Source organism: Peromyscus eremicus, chromosome 5, assembly GCF_949786415.1.
Source record: "Peromyscus eremicus chromosome 5, PerEre_H2_v1, whole genome shotgun sequence".
NCBI lineage: Eukaryota > Metazoa > Chordata > Mammalia > Rodentia > Cricetidae > Peromyscus > Peromyscus eremicus.
This window is the reverse complement of record NC_081420.1, coordinates 22,824,489-22,836,505: the sequence shown is the minus strand read 5'-3', so window position 1 is coordinate 22,836,505 and position 12,017 is coordinate 22,824,489.

The window sequence follows — 12,017 nt, the reverse complement described above, 5'->3', positions numbered from 1 at the left end:
CAAGCTGGGAAGGCTGCTAAGTGCTCTGGGGCAGCAAGCAGGGCTTGCTGGGTAATAAACATACTCATGTTCTGGAAAATACCAGCGAGTTTGGTCTCTGAATCCCAGTGTGGCTGGCAGAGGCACTTAGCTTAGGTTCAGTACGCTCTACCGTCTTTTCACCCTGAATCTGTTGTTTCTATTATTGGCATATAATTTGGGGACATTAAGCACTTAGAAGCTGATTTTCATATTTAAATATTTATTCCTTTTCTATTTCCAGGATTCTCTTAAAATTCATGAGAGTTGGAGACTAACCATTTGCACATTGGGTATGGTACTGAGTGAGAGAAGGTCATTATGTAACTCTGCCAAAGTATGGCTTGTCACTTCTTTTAAAACAGAAAAAGACATGGCCAGGTGTGGTGGTGCATGCCTGTACTCTTAGCACTCAGGAAAGGACCAGCAGTATGTGAGTTCAAAGACAGCCAGCTTAGACATCAGGGCCCTGCCTTAGAAACGAGGGAGGAAGGCAGACATGAGATTGGGTTTTGGTTTTTGTTAAATATCTCTGATTATTTCAGCAAGGGGTGGCTGATCCATTTTTAGTTTGATCCATGCCAAACTTAAAAAGAAAAATTCAAGGACAGAAGAACCTCCTTTCTCCCTCAGCCTCCTTCCTCTTTCCTGCCAGTCAATAGACAAGATGAGAGATAAAGAATGACCAGTCTTGCCAGGATGGTGACATCTATCTGCTATCCTAGTGTGGGGATGCTGGAGCAGGAGGCTCCGTTGAACCCAGAAATTTGAGACTACTCTGGGCATCATAACAAGACTCCATCTTTAAAATAGAATAACCAGTTTAGTCCAGGAGAGAAAACCTTTTTGTCTGGAGGTCTGTAGTGTGGCATACTAGCTTCTCCCTTCTTGTAGCAACAGTATAACCTCGAGTAAAGTGTGGACATTCAGCCATCTCCAGTTACAAAATGAGAGGGTCAGGCAGAAAGAGCCCACTTGTTCCTACATGTGCCATTCTTTGCAGAAGACACAGTGCCCAGAACCTGATACACAGCACCTGGAGTAGTACGGGTGGGTGGCAGTGCTTGGAGCCTCGGAGTCATTCTGCCTGTTAGCTTCATTGACAGTGCTCCATTTGCTGCAGGAGCTGAGGGAGAGCAATCAGCTGAGCGACTCCCTGTGGAGGAGGCAGGGAGTGTGTGTGTGTGTGTGTGTGTGTGTGTGTGTGTGTGTGTGCGCGCGCGCGTGCGTGCGTGCGCGCGCACAGCCCTTGCCAGTGGGCTCACTCTGCATGAGACACGCTTCAGGATAATAGGACACTTCCTGGAGTTCTGCCTTCTTCCTTTCTTGGACAGTTGGGGCCATCCTGGTTTAGAGGGAAAGGAAATCCTGTTTGTTAGGTGGGGCCTTCCCAAATTACAAGTGAATTCAAGCACACACCATTAAAAGCACTCTCCAATCTTCAAATCAATGTAAAAAAAAAAAAAAATCTAACCATGTGCTTGGCTAACGCTGGCATTTGACCGTGGGGCCATCTTTGTGATTTAAAATTTGGGGTGTGTCTGACTCTCTACTCCCAGGTGTTTTTTAATCACATTCACTCAGTGTTCGGCATTGTCGGCTTTTAAAGGGAGAGGCTCTCCAGTGCCCACACTTTATGTGCATGCACAGTGTTATTTTTTTCCTTCAGAGGCATCACTCAAAGTGTAAGTGTGTTAGGAAGACGCTGCCCAAATGTATCAGTACCCCAGAACATTCCCAAGAGAAATATGACTGAGAGCTTGATTGCATCCGATATGGTGTCAGAAAGCCAAGTATGAATCATTTAAGAGGCTGAGAGGAGAGGCAGCCATGTGCCACATGACATCACACAGCGCTTGCTTACTTTTTCCTTGAGTTGTCTTTCTATGGAGAAAATGGCATGTTTCTTAGTTTTTATCACTACAGTAGAAATGTGTCGGGGTGGGGATGTAGCTTAGTGATGAGGCATTTTTCTAGCACATGCAATGCCCTGGGTTCCAACCCTAGCACAGAAGAAACAAAAGAAAAAGTCAAAACAAGACAAAGCAAAAAGTATGGCCCAGTTAGCCATACTCTGTGAACTCACCCTCTTAAAAATTTGAGGAACTTGGCCGGGCGGTGGTGGCGCACGCCTTTAATCCCAGCACTTGGGAGGCAGAGCCAGGTGGATCTCTGTGAGTTCGAGGCCAGCCTGGGCTACCAAGTGAGTTCCAGGAAAAGGCGCAAAGCTGCACAGAGAAACCCTGTCTCGAAAAACCAAAAAAAAAAAAAAAAAAAAAAAAAAAAAAATTTGAGGAACTTGGGTTCATATAAAAAAAAATGAACCAATGGAAAAATATGTAGGTTAATTCCTGTACAACACAGCTATGAGAAGGAAAAAAAACCCACAAGTACCAGATTAACCTCTCTAAAGACAATGAGAGCATCCCAGTGTGGTGATGTGCTCTTTCCAACACTCTAGAAAAACATCAAGAAAATGGTCTAAGGCAGGAAAGAACAGCATGAGTCAGAATGAGAAAAACTAAGAATGGGTAAAACTGAAATGCTGCTTGAAGGTAAGAGAGCTGCAAGGGTAGCTTGGTGGTGGGACCCTTGCCTGGCAGCAAGACCTTGAGATGAAGATGAAGGGGGGGGTTAGGAAGAAGCGGGGACAGGAGGAGAGGGATGGAAAGAGGGACAGGAGAGGAGGGGAAGAGGGACAGGAGAGGGAGGGTGATGGGAAGGAGGAGCAGAAGAGGAAAGGAGGAGAAGAGGAAAAGTATAGGGAGGAGGCGGGGGCTGGGAAGGAGTGGGTGGAGGAGAAGGAGGAGAAAGGGGGGGGAAGATTGTGAGGAGTAAGGGAAAGAGAGGAAGAAAAGATAAGGTGCCCAGGAAGATCACCAAGAGGGCCAGGGCCCCCCTCCCCGGTCTCAGGCCTTCAGAAAGCCAGGGAGCATGCCCACCATTCTGAGGTGGCTCTTGAGCACATTGGGTAGCTGACCCTCTCCCTCTGGACAGCAGTTTTCAGAAGAGGCCGAGTGGGACCCCAGGTTTCTCTGACACTAGGCACCAGCAGGTGCTGAGGCCTCAACTGCCTTGGCATCGAGCACTTGCTCCGTTCTCACTGGCACAGGCCACCTCGAAGAACGGCTCCTCCTCCTCCTCCTCCTCCTCCTCCTCCTCCTCCTCCTCCTCCTCCTCCTCCTCTTCCTCCTCCTCCTTCTTCCCTAGCTCTTCGTGTTCTGTCTTATTTTCGTTTCTCTGCCCAAGACAGACCTCTAGAAGCCATGTACCTCTATATGGCCATGTAGCACTGTATGATCCTGTCGTGTATTGCATTGTGTTGTATTTGGGGGAGGAGCTGGGAACAAAGTCAGGCAGGCCTCATGGTGGATGCTACAAGAGATCTCTCCCATTGAGCCCCCATCCCCCAAGCCCTCCTGAAGATTTCTGGTTCAAGTCTTGTGAAATGGATCCCCATCTATGGAAGTGTTGGCTGGTCTAGTTTTTTCGAAGCCTGCTGGGATAGCTAAGTTGCCTTTTCTCCCTTCAGGGCAGGCCAGATTCTAAGGAAAAGGTGAAGTTACTTTGCCTTCTGGCCTTCTACCCTCCCCCTCCCCCCAACAGCCTTGTTTGTTCTGAGGAGTCTTTGCTCATGAGCAATCTGACCTTTCTCGGCCATGATTGTTTCCCAACAGTGTTTTTCATTTGCTTCCCCCCCACATCCCACACCCCCCACCATTTGTATACGTACATTTTCAGTTCTTCTTTGTTGGATAAAATGATCTCCACCTTAGAAGAGACCACATGATCCCACTTCCTCCTCATATTTTAAATTCTAAAAATAACGTATTTCCTACTTTGATTTATTTTCCCATTTTAACTGTGACACATTCTTTGGGAGAGTGTGTTAACATTTTAGGATGCGAGTGTCAGGAACTCAGCTCAAAGTAGCTTAAACAAATTCCAGAGCTTACTCATGAAGCCACATCCCAGGGATCTGGCCTCCAAATCAAGAGGGATCAAGGGTGAAACAAAGTGTACAGTATCTTTCTTACAAAGTCCTCTATCCATAGGGGACCCGCCATCTCTATTTGCCCAAATCTGAGGGATAGGGGTGAGGGGGCAGGGCCTGGGACTTTAGCCTGGGAACCAGACATGTCTTTGGGCAACAGGGATGAGTTGGTCTCCCTGTCTCTGACTTGTTCTGGCTTAGCTTCTCTTGGGCAGATTTTCTCCACAGTGTCAGAGAGGCCAGAAATAGTTGCAGCTTTACTTGGTTTGGGAGGCTGGCATTCCTGGGAGGAAGAGGAGACAGTTTCCCGGCAGTTCTAGGAGCAGATCAAGGAGGGAGGACTTCACATTGGTACTGCTTTGTCCAGATTACCACCAGGATAAAGCCAAGGTCTGAAAAGTGCTGACATGCCTTTCTTGGGTTGTTTTCCTGCCCAGAAACTAAAGGCAAAGGGCCAGTCCTGGTCCCGAATGGCACTGTGGCAAGGTGCAGGACAGTCAGGCACATGTCTGTGGCCGGATGTCTCCTTGTTCTGCACCAGAAAGCTGTTCATATTGTCCTCACTTGATATTAGAGGGGAACCACCTCTGTGGCTTTAACCGCCTGAGAAATTACAACATGGAAATTTATCTTTGTGAGAAAGGCATGATGTCTTCACCATATCATCTTCCTGCAGAAGATATTTATTTTAAATATACATTATTTAAATTATTTCTTGGAGCATTTCATACATGCATACAACGTATTTTGATCATAATTAGCCCATTCCCCCCCCTTACTCCTCCCAGAGTCACTCCTTACTCCCTACCTGCTCCCAACTGCATGGCTTTTTTTTTTTTTTTTTTTTTTAATAACTTACCAAGTCCCATCTGTGCTTCCCAAATGCTTCTGGCTGGAAGCAAGCCACTAGAAGAGGCAACCAACCTACTAGGCGCCATAACCTTAAAGAAAATGGTCTGCTCCCCCTAAGAGAGAGAGGGAGGGAGGAGCTACCTATCAATAGCTCCTCTGTGAGGGGTGGGCCCTACTGAGCCCCTCCCTGATCCATGCTGGAATGCTAGCCAGCTTGCTCTTGTTCTGGTCTTGTTCGGTCAAGCATAGCTGCGGTGAGTTCATGAGCTCAGCTGTTATGTCCCAGACACAGTGTTTCTTTGAAGTCCCTCTACCTCCAACCCCTGACTCTTAATAATTTTTCCACTCTTCCCTCCATCATAGTCCTTGAGCTTTGGTGGGTAGGTGGATGATATAGATGCCTCATTGTGGCAGAGCACGTCACAGATATTTATTCTCTGCACTTGTAACTTAATCAGCCATAAGTTTCTGCATTACCCACAATCCACTGCACAAAGAAACTTCTCTGATGAGGTTTGCAAGCTACACTCATCTGTAAGAGTGATGCATATTTAGAGAGACTAGTCTGATACCATGTTAGTTTAGCAAAGTGGGTACACCCCTTGGGCCTGTGAGCTCCCCAATGATGGGTTCCTCACCATATTTACAGTCCCAGGCATGTGTTTCTTCCTGTGGAATGGGTCTCAAATCCAATCAGAAAATGGTTGGTTACCTCTATCATTTATGTCAGTATTATATCCATGGGCATATCTTGCCATGCCAGTCATTATTATAGTTCACAGGGGTCACAGCTGGATAGGACTGTTGATGAATTCCCCCTCAGCAGCCTACATAGCACCTTCTAATACTACGAAAGCTAGCCAGAAGGAAGGAAGCTTCCTGGTCACTATCAACATCGTCTCTCTGCATCCTGTGACTAAAGTGTGGCTTTAGCAAAAGAGTCTTACCGTCAAGCTCTGTAGACAACCAAGAGCAATGACAGTTACCTGTATCGTTTTGAGGGTCTCCAGAATACTCCTGACCAACAACTGGAAGGGTGCATCCCATACAGTGGGCTTCTTATTTGGCAACCTAAATGGGGAGAGGGATGGGAAAGTTAGGGCAGTGATGGAGGGATAGCTAACACTGAGAATGTTTGAAAACCCTACTTTATAAGCTTCCTAAATATATGTAATATATATGCATATCCCTAAACATGAAATATACCTATCTGCACATTTTCATACACACACACACACACACACACACACACACACACACACACACACACATATACACATACACATATACAGGAGTTTAATTAGAGTTAGTCCACACAGGGGATAAAGCTCCTCCCAGAAGCCACAGAAATCTTGGAATCACAGTGTGACTTCATTGTGTGTGGACATACTTAGTTTGCAAAAGGATTTCTTATGCTTGAGCTCCCTTAATGCTTATAATGATCCTATGAAAGGAGGCCTGCTGTTCCCAGTGTGTAGATGAGGAAATTTAACCTGACAATGTATGACAGGGGAGGAGTGAAAAAACACCAAGTGCGTTGGCCTGGGACTAGTGGCACAATGGTAGAGAGCTTGCCTAGTATGCTCAAGGCCCTGGGTTTGATCCCTAGAAGTAGACACACACACACACACACACACACACACACACACACACACACACACACACAATGAAACGTGTATGAAATGTTCACAGAGACACTCATTTCTTTCTATGCTGCCAGAAAAATATTTTTTAAAAAAGAAGTAAATAACTTGTCTGAATACAAATATTAAGTATACCTAGTAAGAAGGAAGAACAAACAGAAGCATATAATAATAAGCAAGGAAAAGCAAAGTAACACATTATGTACTAATTTTAAATTAAACCTAGTTTTATTAATCTTTCATTTAATTATTATAATAACTCCAAGAGTCCAGATAATGAAAGGGCAAATTCATATTTCATTAAGCTGTGGAATGGTTATATAATTGGGCCCACAAGAACTTTTCCCTTTCCTTCTAATGGTCCATTTTCTCAGAACCCTTGGCTTTTTCATGTGAGAGATCCAAGAAAGGGGAAGGAAATTCACATTTACTGAACATCTGCCTATGGGTCTGCATCATCTCTGTTGACTCTTCTCAGGAATCCTATTGGTGGGTACTTGAATTAATGCTTTGCAAATGGGAAGATGTACTCTGGGCAGATGAGTAATAAACACTGTGCTCCAGCCCAGAATGCATACACATCTGGTGCTACTCGTGCTCATGGATAAACTCATGCTCTCCCTCCACAGGTGCCTGAATTCTACCCCTGTAGACTAGGACCTCCCGCTGCCTCTCACCCTCACTGGTGGAGATTTGGCTCTGTCTGGGATGCAGACTTCTAAGTCAGAGAATACCAAGTCAGAGTCCTGGGTCTTCCAATCAGCCATACAATCTGCCATTTGTAAAGTCTGGCCTCAGAGAGCAGATTTAGTCCATGTGCTAAAAGCATACGCCCTGTGGCTCAAAGTCTGAATCTGGATTCTGCTACGGACAAGCTGTGTGACCTTGGGTAGGTTACCCGCTTTTGTATCCAATGTTCTCTACCTGTCAAATACATGACGAGGCTTTAATCAACTAGACCAGTGCTTTGAATAATGGCTGATGTGTTACTGTTTGTGGTAACTGTAGTTCAGGTTGTGTATCCCACACCTTGAAATGTCTGGATCCAGAAACGTTTCAGATTTTAGAAATTTTTAAATCCTTAAATAAACATAAGGTAGTATCTTAAAGATGGGGCTCGCAGTCCAAACGTGAAATTTACCTATATTTTACACACATAGCCTTAAGGTAATTTCTTATGATGTTTTTAATAATTTTGTGCCCAGCTTTCCCTTAGATGGACCACAACCACCAATAACACACACAAGCAATGCTTAGTATAATGGAGGCTCAGATTCATGTCATTTACATACACTGGACTGGATGATGGTTCTTGACTTTTCCTGAGGATTGGCACAGAAATGCCTATTCGCTCCTGATAGGGCCACAGCACACAAGAGAATGGATTCCAGTCAAGCAGAAGTGTGTGTGGGTAAGGGGCTATTGTAGGAGACTACTCACAGGAACATAGGAGCTGTATCATGGAACAGCCCAGTGATTCTTAAAAACTGTGTCCCTGGATTTCCTGGACAACTTCAGAGACTACACAGCTGAAGACTCTCTTCACCTAGCAACCATTTACTGTTTCTATAACATCCTAGAGGGGTCTTTAGATTTCTATAAGTTTTGCCCAGTGGTGGTGACACTCGCCTTTAATCCTAGCATTCTGGAGGTAGAGGCAGGCATATCTTTGAGTTCAAGGCCAGCCTGGTCCACAGAGCAAGTTCGAGGACAGCCAGTGCTACACAAAGAAACCCTGTCAAAAAAAAAGTTCTATAAGTTTCTTATGGGTGTCATAAGCCTCCAAATCTCCCTCCTCTCTCCAGGAGAGAAGTTTCAGTCCTGAGGAAACACCACAGTATGCGGATTCTCTTATGTAGATTTATTTCCTTATTTCTTCTGTTTTTGTCATCACTTTGTAATCCAGGCTAGCCTCAAACTCATATTCCACTTCTCTCAGCCTTCTAAGTGCAAGCATTATAGGTGTGTGCCCACGCCCAGATTTTACATAAATTTAAGTGGTGGGACTCATCCCAGCCTGGCCTCCACTCCTTCCCATGAGTCGGGTCCAGAGAGAGGCAAGGACTCTGTTTATCACTATGCTGTGGTGTGGTCCCCAAGACTGGTTAATGTTAAAGCTCAGTGAACATCTGTGGGTAAGAGGCCCATAAGAGCCTCAGCACTAGCCAGCTTCTTCATCTGTTGCTCATTAGGAGAAACAGCCATCTGGAGCAAGATTAAAGGGGAAATTGTCTGTGTTAGAATGATGGAAAGCCTGCATGTCGTCCTAATGTGACACATTCCCAAGGGATTTTCCCAAAGCAATTACGAGTGTTACCATTGCTGTTTTCCAGTAGTACACGGACTTGGTCGCCTGACCCTTGTGATATATAAACTGCCTGAATGATTCGATTCACTGGATGTATAGAACAGGTAGCAATCGCTAAAGCCAGGGGAAATTCGTTATCAATGTTCATGTCTGCAATCTGCAGAGTCATTCTTCTAGAGTTGTATGGTTGTTGTTGCTGCTTGTTTTTACTTAAGAAGGCAGATGGAATAAAAATGCTAGGGAGAGATGGCTCAGCAGTTGGGAGCACTGGCTGCTCTCCAGAGGTTCTGGTCCCAGTACCTGTATGGCGGCTTACAACTGTCTGTGACTCCAGGGGGTGTCCTCTTCTGGCCTCCTTGGTACCAGGTGTGCAGACAGTGCACAGACGTGTCTGCAGGCGAAACACCCATCCGTAAAGTCAAATTGAAAAAAATAAGCAAGGAGAAATAAACCTTTCAAAGAGAAAGACAGACGCTAGCTGTCTCTGAATGAAGAATTTGTTGTGAAACTTTGAGCTCCAACTTCAAGATCCTGACAGGGCTGTCCACACGGCCAAATGTGTCAGAGTTCATGGTTTGGCTAATCCCTCATTGGGAAACTTCAACTGAAATGGATAATTTTGTCCTCTGTGCATTCTTGGTCACCAGCTTTCGAAATGACCCTGGGATACCAGCTAAGTTTAGCACGACTGTTCTCCGGGAAGTTGGGATGAAGGCCATCGAGGGTTTGGTGAACACATTCCTTGATTCTGTTCTCCCTCCTCTTTGGGCTCCCACTCTTCCTTTTGTCTTGGTGATCTTGCCATTGGCAGCACATCCCTAAAGCCATGCCTAGTTCACCTGCCTCTCCCCTACATTCCTCTTTGCTTTTGGGGTGCCTGTTTCCAATCTCCTACTCAAACCTACTTGGCAGATCCTCCCTTTCATCTGCCTGCTCCCTCCAAACTCACTTCTTTAGTCATGATCATTATTCCTGGTGGCCAACTTCTTTCTGGGCAGGACTCAATGTGCCCTTCCTCCCATCCAACCAGCACATTCTGTTGGTCTGCCTGTGAAGGATGTCTAGTGAGTTTTGGGTTCTCATAATTACCGCCCTTACCTCAGGCCTTCAATCCTCAAAAGCTGACTGCCTTCTGACCCATCCAGATAGTCTCTGGCCTCCGTGCTCCCTCAAAATAGTCAAAGGCTCTGGATACATTTCATCAAAGCATAGCTCTGACAGAAACATTTGTTGATTCTCACAGTGTCTGTAAGTCACATGGGTGTTCTGGCCTCTCCGAGAGAGAAGCCCTAGCACTCCGGAAGCTCAGTCTGTTTATTATATACAGTTGAACGGGGATGTGGGGTTATTACATCCAGATGAACAAAGAGACAGGGTTACTAACTGAGCTAAACAAGGAGGTAGGGTTATTGTATACAGTTGAACTAGGAGGCCTGTTTAGACAATCTTGGCTGGAACAGCCTCTCTGTAAGGAAGCAGTCTTCAGGCCATAAACAGCCAAGGACAAAAAGGTGGATTTTTTCTGCACACACTATCAACATTTGCACTCAGACCTTTGGAAGGCTTTGGCATCCCTTGCCTCTCCTGTGGGGCTGAGGCAACAGTCCCTGACATGGCTGTGACCATATCAAAAGACACACAGTCACTGAGGACTTTATTACTCCCTACACCAGTTGTGATGGATTCCAATCCCTCTGGAACTGGAAGCTCCAAGTAACCCCTTCCTTCTACAAGTTGCTGTGGTCAGGGTGTTTTACCATAGCAATAAAAGGGAAGCTAAAATACCGTGCTTACCTACTGAGCCACATTGTGCATCGAAGAAGCAAAAATGAGCCATCATTGGCAACTCAAAGGCCAATGCTTCAAAGACCACATCCAGGTTGTTGTAAAGCCTCCCTTTTTCATGGAGTTAACCTATCATGAGGTTAAGGGAATGATCTTGCTGAACGGGTTTTTTGGAAAAGAGTCTCTCAGCGATGGGTGTATGGAGATAGGAGGATGATGATGCAGTGTTTGTAAAGGTCCTGAATAATATTGAGCCTGGTCCATGTGGGTAAGGGCTTTGCCAATGCACCGTAGGCCAATTGGTCTTGGAGTCCTCCACAGGCCATGCTCATGTCAACATATACTCACTCAGGAACTCTCTTACTCAGGGCTTGCTCTGCTCCCTACACTGGTCCAAAGGCTAATTCCTGTGTGCCTCCCTTCTCCACTCAGGGTCTCTAGGATTACAGCAGCACACCACCATATCTGCTTTACACTTGCACGTGGGTTCCAGGGTTGGAACTCGGTCAAACTCACTTCATCAGGCTTGTGGGGATAAGGTTTTTTCTTGCTGAGCCATCTCCCTAGCCATACAAACTAGCTTTTAGTGTGATTCTCCAGGACAGAACTATTCAGAGACCTCTCTCGCCCTCTGACCCACACGGTGTGTGTGTGTGTGTGTGTGTGTGTGTGTGTGTGTGTGTGTGTGTGTGTGATCCTTTCTTAAGCTCCTTCTGGACCAAGCCATGAGCGGCAGAGAGTTGTTTCCAAATGTGTTTCCCTTGTGTGTCCCTTCGGTGTCATGATTCTAGGAAACAGTAGGGTGGAGTTTACGGGATCAAAGCCTGCGTCCCTGAACCTTGCACTTCCACAGTCTCCATACGTCATGGTCTTTCTCTTCAGCCAGATTGAAAAGATCAAAATTTAACTGCAAAGATACAAGAGGATAGAGCATGGTTCGTTCTCAAGGGAGCTGGAGGCTCAGGCCCACTGAATGGATTTAGCTTTGTGCCAAGGCCAGCCCGCCCCCTCTCAAGACGCCTCCTGTTTGACCTCCTCAGTAGCCATCTCCTTTCCGCACCCCAATCCTTGCAAACCCCCCCTTCATTGAGCTGCACTCTATTCAAGTCCGAGTTCCAGCTCGATCTTGGGATTCTGTAGAAAGACCCCGGCCTGGAACCCCAGCTCTTCTCTGGTTTCCGGTGTAGAAACTGCCTTCTTCAGACCCTGCAGTACCAGGAAAGGGCTGACCACTCCCTGTTTGCCCTTTTCTTCTCCCACACAGTTAGTGCCTGAGCTAGCTGCCCTCTACCCCACTTCACAGCCTTTTTGGTTTATCTATTATCTTACAACTTTGGACTTCCCTGGCCATCCCTCAATCTAAGCCAAGCTTCCCATTGCAGCTTCCCTATACAAACAGCCCTCCACTCTGTGCTGG